General features: G+C 45.1%; 1 protein-coding gene across 1 annotated transcript in view; it reads left to right on the forward strand.

Moving 5' to 3' along the window:
- The window catches only part of CDH23 (cadherin related 23), a 1,839,731-nt gene that overhangs the window by 254,108 nt on the left and 1,564,987 nt on the right, over window positions 1–20,636 (forward strand). The gene's annotated exons all lie outside the window — the stretch shown is intronic.

Here is a 20,636-nt window from a genome sequence, read left to right on the forward strand (position 1 = left end):
AGCAGGCGACACAACGGGTTACTCCATGGAGCTCTTTACACATACCGTCCCTGGCTTAGAAAGTGAAGCAGTTAACAGTCCATGCCCATTACAAGTTGAATCTGACATGGAGTGCACTGATGCACAGCCACAGCCAGACTACTATGCTGGTCCTTTGACTCAGACCACAACATTGCCCTCGCAGGGAAATGATCAAGAATCAGACCCTGATGAGACTATGTTGCCCCATCACGAACGCTATACCACCGACCGACACGGTGACACAGACGAAGTTGCACACGAGCTACAAGAAGAGGTAATAGATGACCCAGTTCTTGACCCCGATTGGCAGCCATTGGGGGAACAGGGTGCAGGCGGCAGCAGTTCTGAAGCGGAGGAGGAGGGGCCGCAGCAGGCATCAACATCGCAACAGGTTCCATCTGCGGGCCCGTATCTTGCCCAAAACGCGTGGCAAAGCCAAAACCTGTTGGAGGATAGCGTGGCCATCCGGTTAAAGCTCAGTCTGCAATGCCTGAAAAGGTATCTGATGCTAGAAAGAGTGCAGTCTGGCATTTTTTTAAACAACATCCAATTGATCAGCGCAAAGTCATCTGTCAAAAATGTTCAACTACCTTAAGCAGAGGACAGAATCTGAAAAGTCTCAATACAAGTTGCATGCATATACATTTAACCACCATGCATTTGCAAGCCTGGACTAACTACCAAACGTCCCTTAAGGTTATAGCACCCTCGGCCAATGAAGCTAGTCAGCAACGCAACATCCCTTCCGGCAGTGTAGGGCCACCATTTTCCGCACCACCTGCAGTATCTGTGCAGGTTTCTTTGCCAGGCCAAAGCAGTCAGAGTCAGGGAATCACCAGTTTCGTAGTAGGAAACACTGCATCTAGGACACCGGCGGCAACAATACCATCTCCCACCGTCTCTCAGTCTGCCATGCCCACCGGCACCCCCGCTAGTTCCACGATCTCCAGCTCTCCAGTCCAGCTCACCCTACATGAGACTATGGTTAGAAAAAGGAAGTACTTAGCCTCGCATCCGCGTACACAGGGTTTGAACGCCCACATAGCTAGACTAATCTCGTTAGAGATGATGCCCTACCGGTTAGTTGAAAGCGAAGCTTTCAAAGCCCTGATGGACTATGCTGTACCACGCTACGAGCTACCCAGTCGACACTTTTTTTCCAGAAAAGCCATCCCAGCCCTCCACCAGCATGTTAAAGAGCGCATCGTCCATGCACTCAGGCAATCTGTGAGCACAAAGGTGCACCTGACAACAGATGCATGGACCAGTAGGCATGGCCAGGGACGTTACGTGTCCATCACGGCACACTGGGTAAATGTGGTGGATGCAGGGTCCACAGGGGACAGCAAGATTGGGACAGTTCTGCCTAGCCCACGGTCTAGGAAACAGTTGGCTGTAGCCGATCGCACCCCCTCCTCCTCCTCTTCGTCCTCCTGCAGAAGCGAGAGCTCGTCCACAGACCGCAGTCGCACAACCACTCCGTCCGCAGCTGCCACTGTTGCACACCAGGTCTCCCATTATGGGGCAGCTACTGGCAAACGTCAGCAGGCTGTATTGGCTATGAAGTGTTTGGGCGACAACAGACACACCGCGGAAGTTCTGTCCTAGTTCTTGCAGAAAGAAACGCAGTCGTGGCTGGGCACTGTAGATCTTGAGGCAGGCAAGGTAGTGAGTGATAACGGAAGGAATTTCATGGCTGCCATCTCCCTTTCCCACCTGAAACACATTCCTTGCCTGGCTCACACCTTAAACCTGGTGGTGCAGTGCTTCCTGAAAAGTTATCCGGGGTTATCCGACCTGCTCCTCAAAGTGTGTGGACTTTGCTCACATATCCGCCATTCACACCCGTACACTCAAGGCGTATGCAGACCTATCAGCGTTGTTTGAACCTTCCCCAGCATTGCCTAATCATAGACGTTGCAACAAGGTGGAACTCAACACTGCACATGCTTCAGAGACTGTGCGAACAGAGGCGGGCTGTTATGTTTTTGTGGGAGGATACACATACACGGGCAGGCAGTAGGATGGCAGACATGGAGTTGTCAGGTGTGCAGTGGTCGAAGATTCAAGACATGTGTCAAGTCCTTCAGTGTTTTGAGGAATGCACACGGCTGGTTAGTGCAGACAACGCCATAATAAGCATGAGCATCCCCCTAATGCGTCTGCTGATGCAAAGTTTGACGCACATAAAGGATCAGGCGTCTGCAGCTGAGGAAGAGGAAAGCCTTGATGACAGTCAGCCATTGTCTGGCCAGGGCAGTGTACAGGACGAGTTAGTGGGCGAAGAGGAGGAGGAGGACGAGGAGGATGATGGGGATGATTATATTTGTAATGAGGAAGCTTTTCCGGGGCCACTGGAAATTGGTGGCGCGGCAAGGCCGGGTTCTGGTTTTTGGAGGGACACAAGTGACGTGGATTTGCCTGAAACTGCCCCTCAACCAAGCACAACCGGAGATTTGAGAACTGGAACTTTGGGCCACATGGCGGATTATGCCTTACGTATCCTCAAAAGGGACACACGCATAACTAAAATGATGAACGATGACGATTACTGGTTGGCCTGCCTCCTTGATCCTCGCTATAAAGGCAAATTGCAAAATATAATGCCACATGAGAACTTGGAACTAATATTAGCAACCAAACAATCAACTCTTGTTGACCGTTTGCTTCTGGCATTCCCTGCACACAGCGCCCGTGATCGTTCTCACACGAGCTGCAGGGGCCAGCAGACCAGAGGAGTTAGAGGGGCAGAAATCAGAAGTGGCGTTGGCCAGAGGGGTTTTCTGACCAGGATGTGGAGTGATTTTGCTATGACCGCAGACAGGACAGGTACTGCAGCATCAATTCAAAGTGACAGGAGACAACATTTGTCCAGTATGGTTACAAACTATTTTTCATCCCTTATCGATGTTCTCCCTCAACCGTCATTCCCATTTGATTACTGGGCATCAAAATTAGACACCTGGCCAGAATTGGCAGAATATGCATTGCAGGAGCTTGCTTGCCCGGCAGCTAGTGTCCTATCAGAAAGAGTATTCAGTGCTGCAGGTTCAATACTAACAGAAAAAAGGACTCGTCTGGCTACCCAAAATGTAGATGATCTAACCTTCATTAAAATGAACCACAACTGGATTTCGAAATCTTTTGCCCCACCTTGCCCGGCTGACACCTAGCTTTCCTATGTAACGGTCTTGCCTGTGGACTATTCTGAACGAATTTTCCAATCTCGTAATTTGCAGCACCTGATTGTCCAGCATTCGACATGTTAACACCTCCCTAAATGGCCAAAGTCCCCATACGGGGCCGTGGTATCGCCACTTGGCGCCAGCACCTGTGAGAGTACTGTTTGTCTGAAGAGGTGGGTGTGCCCGCTTTTGGTCGACGGCACTGCCACTAGGTCCCTCATAGTACAATAAAGTGTCTGGCGGTGGTGGTGCGCACCCAACGTCAGACACACCGTTGTAATATGAGGGGCCCTGGGCCTGTACCGCCGGCCACAAGACAGTCCCCCCCCCAGGTCAAACAGTGTTCTACGACTTGCAAAATTTTCTCTCACAGCTCCACCAATGCTTAGTCTATGCGCTGACATCCTTCAATGCCTGGCACTGTCAATACCATTGTATTGACATTTTTCTTATGTTAGGCCTTCGAAGCCTGTCTGCGGTCCCTCCTTCCACTAGGCCTCCACTGACCTGTCTACTGCTGCCCATGTTCCCCTGGAACCAATTTTAAATTGCCTACAGCCAGCCCAATTTATTATGTTAGGGCTTCGAAGCCTGTCTGTGGTCCCTCCTTCCACTAGGCCTCCACTGACCTGTCTACTGCTGCCCGTGTTCCCCTGGAACCAATTTTAAATTGCCTACAGCCAGCCCAATTTATTATGTTAGGGCTTCGAAGCCTGTCTGCGGTCCCTCCTTCCACTAGGCCTCCACTGACCTGTCTACTGCCGCCCGTGTTCCCCTGGAACCAATTTTAAATTGCCTACAGCCAGCCCAATTTATTATGTTAGGGCTTCGAAGCCTGTCTGCGGTCCCTCCTTCCACTAGGCCTCCACTGACCTGTCTACTGCCGCCCGTGTTCCCCTGGAACCAATTTTAAATTGCCTACAGCCAGCCCAATTTATTATGTTAGGATTTCGAAGCCTGTCTGCGGTCCCTCCTTCCACTAGGCCTCCACTGACCTGTCTACTGCTGCCCGTGTTCCCCTGGAACCAATTTTACATTGCCTACAGCCAGCCCAATTTATTATGTTTAGGGCTTCGAAGCCTGTCTGCGGTCCCTCCTTCCACTAGGCCTCCACTGACCTGTCTACTGCTGCCCGTGTTCCCCTGGAACCAATTTTACATTGCCTACAGCCAGCCCAATTTATTATGTTAGGGCTTCGAAGCCTGTCTGCGGTCCCTCCTTCCACTAGGCCTCCACTGACCTGTCTACTGCCGCCCGTGTTCCCCTGGAACCAATTTTAAATTGCCTACAGCCAGCCCAATTTATTATGTTAGGGCTTCGAAGCCTGTCTGCGGTCCCTCCTTCCACTAGGCCTCCACTGACCTGTCTACTGCCGCCCGTGTTCCCCTGGAACCAATTTTACATTGCCTACAGCCAGCCCAATTTATTATGTTAGGGCTTCGAAGCCTGTCTGCGGTCCCTCCTTCCACTAGGCCTCCACTGACCTGTCTACTGCCGCCCGTGTTCCCCTGGAACCAATTTTAAATTGCCTACAGCCAGCCCAATTTATTATGTTAGGGCTTCGAAGCCTGTCTGCGGTCCCTCCTTCCACTAGGCCTCCACTGACCTGTCTACTGCCGCCCGTGTTCCCCTGGAACCAATTTTAAATTGCCTACAGCCAGCCCAATTTATTATGTTAGGGCTTCGAAGCCTGTCTGCGGTCCCTCCTTCCACTAGGCCTCCACTGACCTGTCTACTGCCGCCCGTGTTCCCCTGGAACCAATTTTAAATTGCCTACAGCCCAATTTTTGTTATGTTAGGCCTTCGAAGCCTGTCTGCGGCCCGTTCTTTCCACTACTACTACACTGACCTGGCTACTGCCGCCCGTGTTCCCCTGGAACCAATTTTAAATTGCCTACAGCCCAATTTTTGTTATGTTAGGCCTTCGAAGCCTGTCTGCGGCCCGTTCTTTCCACTACTACTACACTGACCTGGCTACTGCCGCCCGTGTTCCCCTGGAACCAATTTTAAATTGCCTACAGCCAGCCCAATTTATTATGTTAGGGCTTCGAAGCCTGTCTGCGGTCCCTCCTTCCACTAGGCCTCCACTGACCTGTCTACTGCTGCCCGTGTACCCCTTGAACCAACATCAGAAAATATAAAAATAAGTATTTTGCTTATAAAAAAGAAAATACTGGAGAGATATCAAATGCAGACATTTTAACATTAAAAACAAACACATACAACAAAAATCTGGTACAGTACTAAAAATGGCCACCAGCTACAATAACTTTCTCCTGCAAGTAGTTAACTGAAAGTTTTTTTCAATTTAAAACACAGATATGGCATCCACCGAGTGTTGTCCTGTCGCGTCTTCTTTATATTATTGCCAAGAAGATGCAAAACAATGAAAATAATAAAATCATTATTTACCAAAAAAATAGAGTAAGTCAAAACCACATTGCAAATAAACATTCATTACAAATAAAGAAGCAGGGCGCGCTCGAGGGTGAGTATATACCTAATAAGAATATAATCACCCTCGGACGCGCCCTGCTTCTTTCCGACAGCCTTCCTTCCTAAGAATCAGCCCTTCCGTGGTGTAGAGTGAGGGTTTGTTACACTCCAAGGTGTTCCCCAGGTTGCCTTTCCTGAGCTTCGATCTTCATGCTCTCGTTTAGTAGTTGTCGGAAAGTAGGGTGCATTAGGCCTACAAATTGGGTATGGGGTGTAGAGAGATGGTGTGTTCCACTCCAAGGTGTTCTCCAGGTTGCCTTTCCTGAGCTTCGATCTTCCGGCTCTCGTTTAGTAGTTCTTGGAAACTACAATGCATTAGGCCTACAAATTGGGTATGGGGTGTAGAGAGATGGTGTGTTCCACTCCAAGGTGTTCTCCAGGTTGCCTTTCCTGAGCTTCGATCTTCCAGCTCTCGTTTAGTAGTTGTTGGAAACTACGCTGCATTAGGCCTACAAATTGGGTATGGGGTGTAGAGAGATGGTGTGTTCCACTCCAAGGTGTTCCCCAGGTTTCCTCGCCAATGCTTCGATCTTCATGCTCTCGTTTAGTAGTTGTTGGAAACTACGCTGCATTAGGCCTACAAATTGGGTATGGGGTGTAGAGAGATGGTGTGTTCCACTCCAAGGTGTTCCCCAGGTTTCCTCGCCAATGCTTCGATCTTCATGCTCTCGTTTAGTAGTTGTTGGAAACTACGCTGCATTAGGCCTACAAATTGGGTATGGGGTGTAGAGAGATGGTGTGTTCCACTCCAAGGTGTTCTCCAGGTTGCCTTTCCTGAGCTTCGATCTTCCGGCTCTCGTTTAGTAGTTCTTGGAAACTACACTGCATTAGGCCTACAAATTGGGTATGGGGTGTAGAGAGATGGTGTGTTCCACTCCAAGGTGTTCTCCAGGTTGCCTTTCCTGAGCTTCGATCTTCCGGCTCTCGTTTAGTAGTTGTTGGAAACTACGCTGCATTAGGCCTACAAATTGGGTATGGGGTGTAGAGAGATGGTGTGTTCCACTCCAAGGTGTTCCCCAGGTTTCCTCGCCAATGCTTCGATCTTCATGCTCTCGTTTAGTAGTTGTTGGAAACTACGCTGCATTAGGCCTACAAATTGGGTATGGGGTGTAGAGAGATGGTGTGTTCCACTCCAAGGTGTTCCCCAGGTTTCCTCGCCAATGCTTCGATCTTCATGCTCTCGTTTAGTAGTTGTTGGAAACTACGCTGCATTAGGCCTACAAATTGGGTATGGGGTGTAGAGAGATGGTGTGTTCCACTCCAAGGTGTTCTCCAGGTTGCCTTTCCTGAGCTTCGATCTTCCGGCTCTCGTTTAGTAGTTGTTGGAAACTACGCTGCATTAGGCCTACAAATTGGGTATGGGGTGTAGAGAGATGGTGTGTTCCACTCCAAGGTGTTCCCCAGGTTTCCTCGCCAATGCTTCGATCTTCATGCTCTCATTTAGTAGTTGTTGGAAACTACGCTGCATTAGGCCTACAAATTGGGTATGGGGTGTAGAGAGATGGTGTGTTCCACTCCAAGGTGTTCCCCAGGTTTCCTCGCCAATGCTTCGATCTTCATGCTCTCGTTTAGTAGTTGTTGGAAACTACGCTGCATTAGGCCTACAAATTGGGTATGGGGTGTAGAGAGATGGTGTGTTCCACTCCAAGGTGTTCTCCAGGTTGCCTTTCCTGAGCTTCGATCTTCCGGCTCTCGTTTAGTAGTTCTTGGAAACTACACTGCATTAGGCCTACAAATTGGGTATGGGGTGTAGAGAGATGGTGTGTTCCACTCCAAGGTGTTCTCCAGGTTGCCTTTCCTGAGCTTCGATCTTCCGGCTCTCGTTTAGTAGTTGTTGGAAACTACGCTGCATTAGGCCTACAAATTGGGTATGGGGTGTAGAGAGATGGTGTGTTCCACTCCAAGGTGTTCCCCAGGTTTCCTCGCCAATGCTTCGATCTTCATGCTCTCGTTTAGTAGTTGTTCGAAACTACGCTGCATTAGGCCTACAAATTGGGTATGGGGTGTAGAGAGATGGTGTGTTCCACTCCAAGGTGTTCTCCAGGTTGCCTTTCCTGAGCTTCGATCTTCCGGCTCTCGTTTAGTAGTTCTTGGAAATACACTGCATTAGGCCTACAAATTGGGTATGGGGTGTAGAGAGATGGTGTGTTCCACTCCAAGGTGTTCTCCAGGTTGCATTTCCTGAGCTTCGATCTTCCGGCTCTCATTTAGTAGTTGTTGGAAACTACGCTGCATTAGGCCTACAAATTGGGTATGGGGTGTAGAGAGATGGTGTGTTCCACTCCAAGGTGTTCCCCAGGTTTCCTCGCCAATGCTTCGATCTTCATGCTCTCGTTTAGTAGTTGTTGGAAACTACGCTGCATTAGGCCTACAAATTGGGTATGGGGTGTAGAGAGATGGTGTGTTCCACTCCAAGGTGTTCTCCAGGTTGCCTTTCCTGAGCTTCGATCTTCCGGCTCTCGTTTAGTAGTTGTTGGAAACTACACTGCATTAGGCCTACAAATTGGGTATGGGGTGTAGAGAGATGGTGTGTTCCACTCCAAGGTGTTCTCCAGGTTGCCTTTCCTGAGCTTCGATCTTCCGGCTCTCGTTTAGTAGTTCTTGGAAACTACACTGCATTAGGCCTACAAATTGGGTATTGGGTGTAAAGAGATGGTGTGTTCCACTCCAAGGTGTTCTCCAGGTTGCCTTTCCTGAGCTTCGATCTTCCGGCTCTCGTTTAGTAGTTCTTGGAAACTACACTGCATTAGGCCTACAAATTGGGTATGGGGTGTAGAGAGATGGTGTGTTCCACTCCAAGGTGTTCTCCAGGTTGCCTTTCCTGAGCTTCGATCTTCCGGCTCTCGTTTAGTAGTTCTTGGAAACTACACTGCATTAGGCCTACAAATTGGGTATGGGGTGTAGAGAGATGGTGTTTTCCACTCCAAGGTGTTCTCCAGGTTGCCTTTCCTGAGCTTCGATCTTCCGGCTCTCGTTTAGTAGTTGTTGGAAACTACGCTGCATTAGGCCTACAAATTGGGTATGGGGTGTAGAGAGATGGTGTGTTCCACTCCAAGGTGTTCCCCAGGTTTCCTCACCAATGCTTCGATCTTCATGCTCTCGTTTAGTAGTTGTTGGAAACTACGCTGCATTAGGCCTACAAATTGGGTATGGGGTGTAGAGAGATGGTGTGTTCCACTCCAAGGTGTTCTTCAGGTTGCCTTTCCTGAGCTTCGATCTTCCGGCTCTCGTTTAGTAGTTGTTGGAAACTACACTGCATTAGGCCTACAAATTGGGTATGGGGTGTAGAGAGATGGTGTGTTCCACTCCAAGGTGTTCTCCAGGTTGCCTTTCCTGAGCTTCGATCTTCCGGCTCTCGTTTAGTAGTTGTTGGAAACTACGCTGCATTAGGCCTACAAATTGGGTATGGGGTGTAGAGAGATGGTGTGTTCCACTCCAAGGTGTTCTCCAGGTTGCCTTTCCTGAGCTTCGATCTTCCGGCTCTCGTTTAGTAGTTGTTGGAAACTACGCTGCATTAGGCCTACAAATTGGGTATGGGGTGTAGAGAGATGGTGTGTTCCACTCCAAGGTGTTCCCCAGGTTTCCTCGCCAATGCTTCGATCTTCATGCTCTCGTTTAGTAGTTGTTGGAAACTACGCTGCATTAGGCCTACAAATTGGGTATGGGGTGTAGAGAGATGGTGTGTTCCACTCCAAAGTGTTCTCCAGGTTGCCTTTCCTGAGCTTCGATCTTCCGGCTCTCGTTTAGTAGTTCTTGGAAACTACACTGCATTAGGCCTACAAATTGGGTATGGGGTGTAGAGAAATGGTGTGTTCCACTCCAAGGTGTTCTCCAGGTTGCCTTTCCTGAACTTCTATCTTCAGGCTCTCATTAAATTGTGGTTAAACGGAACAACTGCATTTGGCGTACTAGTTGGTTTGGGGCCTACTATCGGTGTCTGCCACTCCTTGCTGTTCTCCTGGTTTCCTGTCCTGAAATTCCGTTTTCAGGCGCTCGTTAAGTAGTTGTTAATGTTAGACTGCATTTGGCCTACTAGTTGGGTTGGGGCCTTCTATTGGTGTCTGCCACTCCTTGCTGTTCTCCTCCACTGAACAAAGCTGTGCCGCCTGTTTACTACGGTTGCCAATTTTAAACTGCATTTCGACTACTTACTGATTTGGGCCTACTCTCTGTGTCAGCCTCTCATTCCAGTTGTCCTCCACTGCAATGCCCCCTGGTTATTCCTGTGTTACCAATTTTGAACTGCATTTAGCCAACTTTATTCTTTGGGCCTATATCTGTGTTTCCTCCTCATCCTGCCCATTGCCCAGCCAGTGATAGATGAGTCTGCTGGTACATTGACCCATAACGCAACATTCCCCGTGCACGCTACACAACAACATTGTGACCCTGCTGAAAGTCAGGTTGCTCTTCCCGCAATACCATACCACCTTACACGGGGACAAAGAGGAAGGTGCAGATGAAAGTGAAGGTTCCTTCATCAGGTGGGGGGAGGAATACTAGTTGGCGCCGTCACTGGCACAGGGCCTCTCATAGTACGCAAAAGTGTTGCTGCCGGTGGGAGGCGCCCCCGCCGTGCAAACACACCGCTGTACTTTGAGGGGCCCTGTGCCAGTGCCAATGCCAACGAGTGGTCCCCCCTGCTTGCTCAGGTTCACAGCACTTGCAAAGTTGAAATACTTACCTCTCCCTGCTCCACTGCCGTGACGTGGTCCAGATTTCCTGGGCCCACTAATTACTTGAACCAGCCCTACCCACCACAACTTTAGCCAAATGACCCCCAATTTCAAATGCCTTCCAATTATTATAAGGTAAATTACGCTTGACAAGCTTCATTAAGAAGAATGGATGGTTTTGACATTAAAATGGGCACTCTAGGTGTTTTCCTGGCCCCCACTCACTGCCGACTATGCTGCCCCATTGACTTGCATTGGGTTTCGTGTTTCGGTCGATCCCGACTTTACGTCATAATCGGCCGATTTCACTCGACCCGACTTTTGAGATAGTCTGGTTTCGGGAAGCCCGGCTCGACTCTAAAAAGGTCAAGGTCGCTCAACTCTAGTCACCACCCATCTTGAAAAGTTTTCCCCCTCCCATGTACTAATGTGCCACAAACAGGAAATTGATATCACCAACCATTCCCATTTTATTTAGGTGTATCCATATAAATGGCCCACCCTGTAGATGACTGGAATAGTGATGCTGATGACGGCTTCATCAGTGCTATGCATCTTAGTAGCCCTTTTGAAACTGTGCAGAAGGATGCAGAGGTCCTTAATCTGTGCCCACTTCATAAACGTGATACGCGCCACATCTGTACTGTCTTGGCCGAGGCTATATGACATGACATTCTGCGTCAGGTCTCATTGCTGCTGCCACAGTCATTGCAACATGTTCAGAGTAGAATTCCACTGTGTTGGCTCATCCCATATCAACCTGTTAACTGGCATGGACAAAGACCTCTGTATTGATGCAAGTAGATGACCCCAGGGGTGCGAATGGTGGAAATGAGATCACAGCTTTCGTGCTTTCTGTAGCAGCTCACCAAGGCCAGGATAGTGGCGGAGAAAATTCTGCACCACCACCTTGAGGACGTGAGATATGTAAATCACGTGTTTGAGCTTGCCTCACCATAGGACCGTCACCAGGTTTGCATTGTTATTGAACATGGCCTTCCCTGGATGCGGGTTCAGCAGAGACAGCCATTGATCATACCCAGCCTGGAGAGCTGTCCACAACTCTTCAGCTGTATTACTGTGATCTCCAAGGCACATCAATTTTAACACTAACTGATTGTGGTGAACCCTGGCTACGCAGTACGGAGGTGGTGGGGATTCGCTCCACACTATTGGAACACATGTCTCATTAAGGCAGAGGTTGAGGATGCAGGTGGAGGTCCTAGAGGAGATAGAGAGGGAGGCAGAAGCAGTGGAGGAAGGGTTAAATGTAGAGGTTTGTCCTGCAAGCCTTGGGGATTCCAAGACTTGTGGAGCAGCACCTACCCCCCCAAAGCCACCAGAGTCACCCAGTGCCCAGTCAGCAAGATGTAATGCCCTTGGCCATGCTTACTCGTCCAAGTGTATGTGGTGGAATGCACCCTGGCAAACATAGATTTAGTCAGGGAATAGGTAATGTTGTCTGTGACATGCAGGTGTAGCACAGGCACAGCTTTCTTAGAAAAGTAATGGCGACTGGGCAATTGGTACTGGGGGACTGCGACAGCCTTCAGCTTTCGGAAACCATCTGTATCTACCAGGCAGAAAGGCAGCATTTCCATGGCCAACATATTGCAGTTGGTGGAGTTCAACTTCTTAGCTTTGTCATGCGTAGGAGAAACAATCTTTTATGTGACCACAGCTGTGGTACCATGGGCTGGCTGCAGTGCTGAGAGAGGTCAGAATACGGTGAACTAGACAACTTGCTGGACCGTGAGAGAGGTGCAAGCGGAGATGTGGTGGATTGAGAAACTTGTGGTGTGCTCTTTCTCTGAGATCGTTCAAAAACAGCAGGGTAGAAGCAGCAGATGCCATTAATGAGGTGGCTGATGGTTGTTGAGGTCCGCTGGTCCGCATTTTTGTGCAGTGGGATTCTGAGAGTAAAGCATGTTGATTGCGAATGTAAAGATTCATATATGTAGTAGTCAAATTATTGCACTTTTTACCTCGACTCAGTTTTTTTTGCAAAGATGGCAGATTATGTGAGTTGGCTCATCCTTTACAGTGTAAAAAAAAGCTCAGGCTAGGCAACCCTTGCCACCATGCAAGCTGCAGACCTGTGGATGCTGCTGGTCACAGGTACAGTTGTGGCTGAGGATGCATTGCTCGTCATGGCTGCTTCACTACTTGTCTGCGACGTACTGTGCAACGTAACCTCATCGTCTTCTCCTTAGATAACCTGCTCAGCTGTGTACCTCTATGTTCATGCCACCTGGGATCTGACACCTTATCATCACCTTATCATCATCATCATCCTGTGTTTTATCACATTCTTTGCTCTTGGAGCCTCCTTCCTCCTCTTCTTGCCCTGACAGCACAGTACAGTCCACGTGAGCCTCATCAGAATCACATTCCCCCACAGGGGTTAATGTCTGATGATGAGGGTCAGGATCCTGCTTGAACCCTACTTTGTCCTGTCCCGGATCCAAGCTAAAAAAAATGTGGGCATCTGTGCAGATTTCCTCCTCTTGACTCTGTGAAGCTTTTGAGTACAATTCTCATGACCATGGCATAGAATGTGTGAATAGCTCTTCAGACTCACCCATCTGTGGTTCCATACAGTCAGTTGTACGGTTGGAGAGTTGGGATGCAGGGGAAGCAAAGGGAATATGAGTGCAACCTCTGTGGACTGTACTGGGTGTGATTTTGAGGTGGAGGAAGAGGAGGAGAGGTCACTTGAAGCTGCACTTGCTATCCACTCGAGTAAATGCTCTTTCTGGGAATCATCTACAAGGCGAACCACTGTGCATCTGCCAAAGAAAGGTAGTGGTATAGCCTGTCCAGTAACAGAAGTTGTCAGTTGTGTTTGCATAGGACGTGACATTGCTTTACTAATGCTTTCACAAACATTACCACCTACCACACGTACACCTTAAACACCATGACTAATTCCTCTTCCATCACAGCCTCAATTTTTCCAAGTCATGTTGCTCAGATAGTGGGGTAGGAGCAGAGTATTTGCTACAAAAATTAGATTTTAACCTCTACACCACCTCTGCAAACAGCTGAATTTCAGTAACAGTAAATTCCAAGTTGAAATATGGTGTGCTGTATAGTGTTAGTTACAGAAAAAAAGAATTGAGTGTCAATGAGGCCTCTATAATAAAGAAGTTATGCTACAAAAAATTTGAAAGTCAGGTCCCCTACTGTATGACACTAGGAACAGAAGAATTGTTTTGTGGTCTATGGATCAGGCCTCTGTAACAAACTAGATGCTATACAAACTATTTTAAAGTCAGGTCCCCTAATGTATAACACTAGGAACAGAATATTTTTTGTGGCCTATGGATCAGACCTCTATAACACACTCGATTCTACAAACTATTTTAACGTCAGGTCCCCTATTTTACGACACTAGGAATAGAAGAATTTTTTGTGGCCTATGGATCAGACCTCTATAACACACTCGATTCTACAAACTATTTTCACGTCAGGTCCCCTACTGTATGACACTAAGAACAGAAGAATTTTGTGGCCTATGGATCAGACCTCTAAAACACAATAGATGCTACAAACTGTTTTAAAGTCAGGTCCGCTACTTTACGACACTAGGAATAGAAGAATTTTTTGTGGCCTCTGGATCAGGCCTCTACAGCTTAATTTCAACCCAACAAAATGACAAGGTGTGATACGGCGGGGTGTCTAACTTCTTGCAACTGAAATATTCTATATTTTTTTAATGTGCCTTAGGTCTGCAGACAGTTTCATATCACCACAGCACTAAATGACAAGGTAGGTTACAGCAGGTTGTTTCACATTGAGCTAGTGAAAAAATACTAATTAGAATGCTATCCTCATGCATGGAGCTCAATAGAAGCAGTGCACAAAACATTTGTAGAACATGTGCCCTGCTGGCTTTGTCTGTGGACCTCAGTAATGGCCAAAAAAATAAATTGCTGCAAGGTAAATTTAACAGCACGCTGGAACCTAGCTAGCTACACTATCTGACTGATGTACAACCACCTAGCTAACTGGCCAAAATCTGGTATACAGCAGGCTTCTTCACATTTAATTAGTGAAAAAATATTAATTAGAATGCTGTACTCATGCATGGCGCACAATAGAAGCAGTGCACAGCACACTTGTAGGACATATGCCCTGCTGGCTTTGTCTGTGGACCTCAGTAATGGCCAAAATAAAAGTGCTGTAAGTTGAATTTATCAGCCACACTGGATACTAGCTAGATACACTATCTGACTGGTATACAACCACCTAACTAACTAGCTAAAATCTTGCTGGTAACAGTGCCAGCGTCAGGAGCAGCCTCTCTGTTACAGTGTCAAAATGGCACTAAAACAACATGTCCACTATTTATATGGGGTGGGACATGTGATTTCAGTAGCCAATGAAGCAAGCCATTGTGTCAGGACATTGTGGGTATTTCATGCGCCCTTATCGGCTAGCCGCAATGTTCACACATAAAGTTAGGAAAAAAAATGACTGTTTACAAAAAACGCCGCACCTCTGAGCTCTGCAAACGCCCTCCCCTCATCAAACATGGACCAAACGCTCATGATACACCACCATTATCGTTGCTAAAGTGCTGAAAATACTTTTGTGGCAACGCAAATATTTTCCTGCTCTTTTACCGAATGTTACCGATTTTTCCTGATTTTATAAAATTTTGCTCGTTTTTTCCGATCCAGAATCCGAATGTGCCATATTCGTGGTGAGTTTATGTTTGGCAATTGTTTTCCAAACAAATTCCCTCAGCATTAATAATTACCAACACACTGATATGCGGCTGCATGAGTGCTGCTAGTGTCAGGTGTTGATGTCCCTACTGTTAATTACTGGGATCAGGAATTTGCAGATACACTGCTCTATGTTGAAAGAGAAGATGCTGCCATCACTCTGTGACCTTAGTAGACATGCACTTTTTCCTAGATGACAATGATCTAAAACAAACCTCTGTCGAATTTCTGAAGAAAAACAGTGTTGTAGTGTTTCAGTTGTCCTGTATGTCTCATAATCTGAGGAATTCTTAAGAAGCAAGTTGAGCATCACTTTCCATCCAGCACCCAGGCCAATGTTGCCAACGTGACTTTTTTTATTTTTTTGGACAACTTGTCAAAATATTCTGGACCGACAATATTTTTTATGGACACATTGAAAACTATAAAAAAATAATTGATTGGTGAACCCCTGGATGTACATGCACATGACAGCATGGTAAACATTGCTTATGATGGGTGGTAAGATCATTACTGCCAGTCAGACAGCTGAAGCTCCCACACTTTCAGATGACAGCATGAGCCCACAACTGTGACCATAAGAAAATAGTTTACCTCCGATCACAGTTGGCAGCTGTTGGGACTACTTATTCCCATCACTCTACATCTGCTGCCGCTAATAACAGTGAGAGCAGGTGACAGCTGATGAGAGTGTTGATCAGCTGGTACCTGCTCTATAATTTAATAAATAAATTAATAAATAACAAAAACAACATGGATTCCGCTGTATTTTTGATAACCAGCATGGCAAAAGTGACAGCTGAAGGCTTGTAAATTATTTAAATAAATAATTTTACAAAACTGCTGAGGGTCCCCCCTTTTTTGATAACTATCCAAGCTAGAGCAGACATCAGAGAGTTGGTATTCTCAGGCTGGTAAGGGACCATGGATATTGGCATCCCCCGCCTAAAAATAGCATCCCACAGCCACCCCAGAAAGGTCGCATCTATTAGATGCGCCAATTATGGCTCTTTGCTCGTCATTTCCCACTTGCCCTGTGGCGGTGATAAGTGAGGTTCATATTTATTGGGTTTATATCACCTGTGCGTTGTCCGATGATATCAAGCCCACGGCGTAGTAATGGAGAGGCGTCCATAAGACACCTATCCATTACTAACCCTATAGTTCTATTGTAAATAAAGACACAGCCAGAATAAAGTCCTTTATTTGACATAAAAAAACACATTTTTACTTTCCTATTTAAAAATAACAAACACAAATTATACTCAGGTAGCGCCCATTCAATTGAAGCCATGGTCTCCTGTAAAAAAGTAGAAAATCATGTCCCTCACCTGTCCGTCGTTTTGTCCCACATATTCCATGTCCGGGATAAATAGTTTTCTTCCTGGACGGTGCCAAATTGTGACCGTGCAGGCTGAAAACCATGGTAGAATGAGTTGCTGCAGAGATGTCATCGAGGTTACCACAGGTCACTGATGCTGTGTTCCCACGCTGCACTGTGATACCTTTTCTCACGGTGTTAATGGTGCTCTCACTGAGATCACTGCGGTCAACCCTTTTGCATCAACTATTTTGACTAAATCTGTAGATTTTGTACTGAAAGTTATATTATTAACCTTACTTTCATATTATGGGTTAAAATGTTTGAAAATATATACAGTAGTTAAAAGTTTGGAAATTGTTCTTCTATTCAGTGAGATATTGATTAAAATCTTACTGGACGAAATTGGGGTGCACTAAATTATGCTTAACATTGTATTTATTTTTTTGTACACAAAAACATTATTTTTTTACGATGGCAGTATTTCACCAACAGAGAGAATTGCCAGGCCTCCTTGTTGTAATGGAAAACGTGTTGCAGAGGTGTCAAGAGCCTGACAGAGGGAGGGATTTCCCTCTGTCAAATTCCTTACTTCCCTCTGACACTATTGACAGCAGCATCTGAGCCATTAAGGTGCTGGGATTGCAGGTAGATTTGGTGGCAGCACATGCATCAGGAGCTACGCTTTACAAAGCAGCAGGCTTTTGCTGCAGATGGCATGAGCATAACTCTTGGGCCTGCACCAAAACTATGACAAAACTTTATATCGGATTGTGGAAAAGCACTTGCAATTTAGACTAACAATTATGTCATTTTGCGGGAAGCGGTTATTGACTTGATGCTTGAATTTTATTCGACAAATATTGTACCTTTCTTGAAAGAGGGTCTAAAACTGCTGCTGTTCTTCCAAGAGCAGCTATTTAATATTCAATTTAAGCAGAATGAGCAAATAGTCTAAAACAGAATTATTAAAACTCTTCCTATTCCAGCCTAGACAGATGAGAGCAACAATAGGACGCCACTAGACCGGTAAAGAAGATGCATAGGCCTCATCATTTGTAGTCAAAGACAATGGCAGACAAAAATGATCATTTATACATTATTTGTTTTCTGAACTCTGTATACCATAAAAAATATTCATTAGGTCAATTTACTAAACTAAAGATTCCTGCAGCCATATGAAGGATTGTGGAGTGATATATCATAAATTACATGGCCATTTTTGATCCAAAGGAATAATAAACACCTAAAAAAAACATAACCTAAATTAGAGAACACAGAGGGTTTTGATACAGCAGTATGATCCAATTCAAACATTAGAGGCAGATGAAGCAAGATGGCAACAGAAACAAAGCTGAACTGGAACCACGAGAACCGATGAGGCAGAGTTGAAGTAATGGCAACTAGAATGGCAGCATTGGACAGTGATGTAGCAAAGTTGAATCAGAGAAGCAAAACTGAGTGATACAGTAGTTTATGAGACAAAATGTATCCAGCAGTTAAGCAGAGTAAACTCAACCAAGTAGCAGATATACAATATTGCCAACAGGATAGACATACTCATTTTAGACATATGTTTTATCTTGAAACGGCAAATAAAAGTCAAAATATAGATGATGTGAACTACATTTAACCAGCATAGATTTACAAGGTTAGCTAATACCCGATTACTGGCAATTTGAGTAACCACAGTATTATCTCCATATTGGTGTATATCTAAAGTTATTGCTATATACTTTGAGTCATTAAAAAATTGAAGTATATAAAGTAGGAAGAATGCAAAACAATGTTCATTTTTGTTATTTTTACTTGTTGCAAATCCACTCAAAGTTCTCTTGGTCTAGTCAAATAATTGGTCAAGCATATTTTTATTTTTTTACATTCTTCTCCAAAGTTTAGTTCTGAAGTGTGTCAATTTATTACGGGAAAACAAGAGGCACGGTGTTTGTGGACACATAAAAGGAGAAGTGTAGAAAATTCTAGTTATTCCCTAAATTCTGTAAAGTTTGAATATGTCTCTTGGTTTGGTTGCCCTATATTGATTATTCACTTGCATTTTATACCTGTGATGAAAACTCCTTAGCCACACCATATTTCAACATGAGTTGGTTTGATTTACAAAAGGATAAATAATCTGTAGCTAATTATTAAACTACAAGGTAATAATTACTTGTGAAGCTTTGTCTGAGGATTTACTATATAGAAGAGTATAAAAACCCATAAGCCGCATTGTGTATAATCGAATCGCTTATTCTCGAGTGGGCGTGATAATGACATTAGCTGTTAGTTCTTAATAGGCGGTTAGAAGAATTTCAGAAAAAGATGTGAAAGTGGAGAATGACTAGATATTGTTTTATTCTGTAAATATGGTGTTGCATAACTGAGCAGAAAGAATCAAGAATGAAGCAAGGCAATTACTAGGGGATTTTATTGTGTGCAAGAAACAGAAGCCAAGACAAGGGCTGAGTAAGCAAAACACATTCAACCATGCCGAAATCTCCAGGTATTAATCATGAGTTAAAATAATAATTGTATTCTTGAGCAGTCGAACAACCAAAGCGGTAATAGTCTGTGTTTCAGGTGTTTGGGTATTGTCTTTTTTTTTCTGCTGTAGGAAATGAGTAACGGAAAATGGAAATAGAATCAAACTCATTTTAACCCCATATGGTCATTGTTTCCAAGGTCAGTGTTTCCTTTTGTTGGTGAAACCTGATCATTTTTCGACTTTGCAATTCTCATGCATTAGAGTTAATAACTTCTAAATTAAACTTGTTTGATACCTAAATCAATAAAGCTTTTACTATGTTTAATTTTTATGTGTAATCAGTGTGTCCTACTTGTTGCGCTTCTTCCTGGCATCATGTTAAAGGAAACCTGTCACCAGGAATAATGCTGTTAACATGCAGATATAGGGTTAATCTGCAGATTAACAGCATTAAGAAGCTGTCTGGCGCTTGCACGTAGCCAAATCCAACATTCATAGGGGCAGGGCTTGTTCAGTCACGGCTCTAAGTATATAGAGCGGGAGCTGTAACCGCGCACCAGCCCTCACTGACACTGGCTTTACATTGAGTATGTTCCCTTTCCTGAATTCACAAGTAGTGGACAACTCCTTTAACCCCTTAACAACCAGAGGTAATTTTGGATTTGCATTTTCATTTTTTGCTCCCCTTCTTGCCAGAGTCATAACTTTTTTTATTTTTTGGTCAAAATGGCCATTTGAGAGCTTGTTTTTTGCGGAATGAGTTATAGTTTTGAATGACACCATTGGTTTTACCATGTTGTGTACTTGAAAATGGGAAAAAAAACTCCAAGTGTGGTGAAATTGCAAAAAAAAAGTGCAATCCCATACTATTTTTTGTTTGGATTTTTTACTAGGTTCACTAGATGGTAAAACTGACCTGCCATTATGATTCTCCAGGTCATTATGTGTTCATAGACACCAAACATGTCTAGTTTTTTTTTATCTAAGTGGCAAAAAAATTCCAAACTTTGTTATAAAAAAATAAATAAAATTGCCTAAACAGTGGAAACCCCCAATTATAACTGAAACCCTAATCCTAACTTTAGCCCCAACCCTAACTGTAGCCTTAACCCTAGCCCCAACCCTAACCCTAACCCTAGCCCTAGACCGAACCCTAACCCTAACCCTAGCCCTAACCCAAATGGGAAAATGGAAATAAATACATTTTTTTAATTTTTTTATTTTTCCCTAACTAAGGGGGCAATGAAGGGGGGGTTGATTTACTTTTATAGAGGATTTTTTAGCGGATTTTTATGATTGGCAGCCGTCACACACTGAAAGACTCTTTTTATTGCAAAAAATATTTTTTGCGTTACAACATTTTGAGAGCTTTAATTTCTCCATATTTGGGTCCACAGAGTAATGTGAGGTCTTGTTTTTTGCGGGACGAGTTGACGTATTTAATGGTAACATTTTCAGGCACGTGACATTTTTTGATCGCTTTTTATTCCGATTTTTGTGAGGCAGAATGACCAAAAACCAGCTATTCATGAATTTCTTTTGGGGGAGGCGTTTATACCGTTCCGAGTTTGGTAAAATGGATAAAGCAGTTTTATTCTTCGGGTTAGTACGATTACAGCGATACCTCATTTATATCTTTTTTTGTGTTTTGCCGCTTTTATACGATAAAAACTATTTTAAAGAAAAAAATAATTATTTTTGCATCGCTTTATTCTGAGG

The sequence above is a fragment of the Ranitomeya imitator genome, chromosome 2, assembly GCF_032444005.1.
Source record: "Ranitomeya imitator isolate aRanImi1 chromosome 2, aRanImi1.pri, whole genome shotgun sequence".
NCBI classification, from domain to species: domain Eukaryota; kingdom Metazoa; phylum Chordata; class Amphibia; order Anura; family Dendrobatidae; genus Ranitomeya; species Ranitomeya imitator.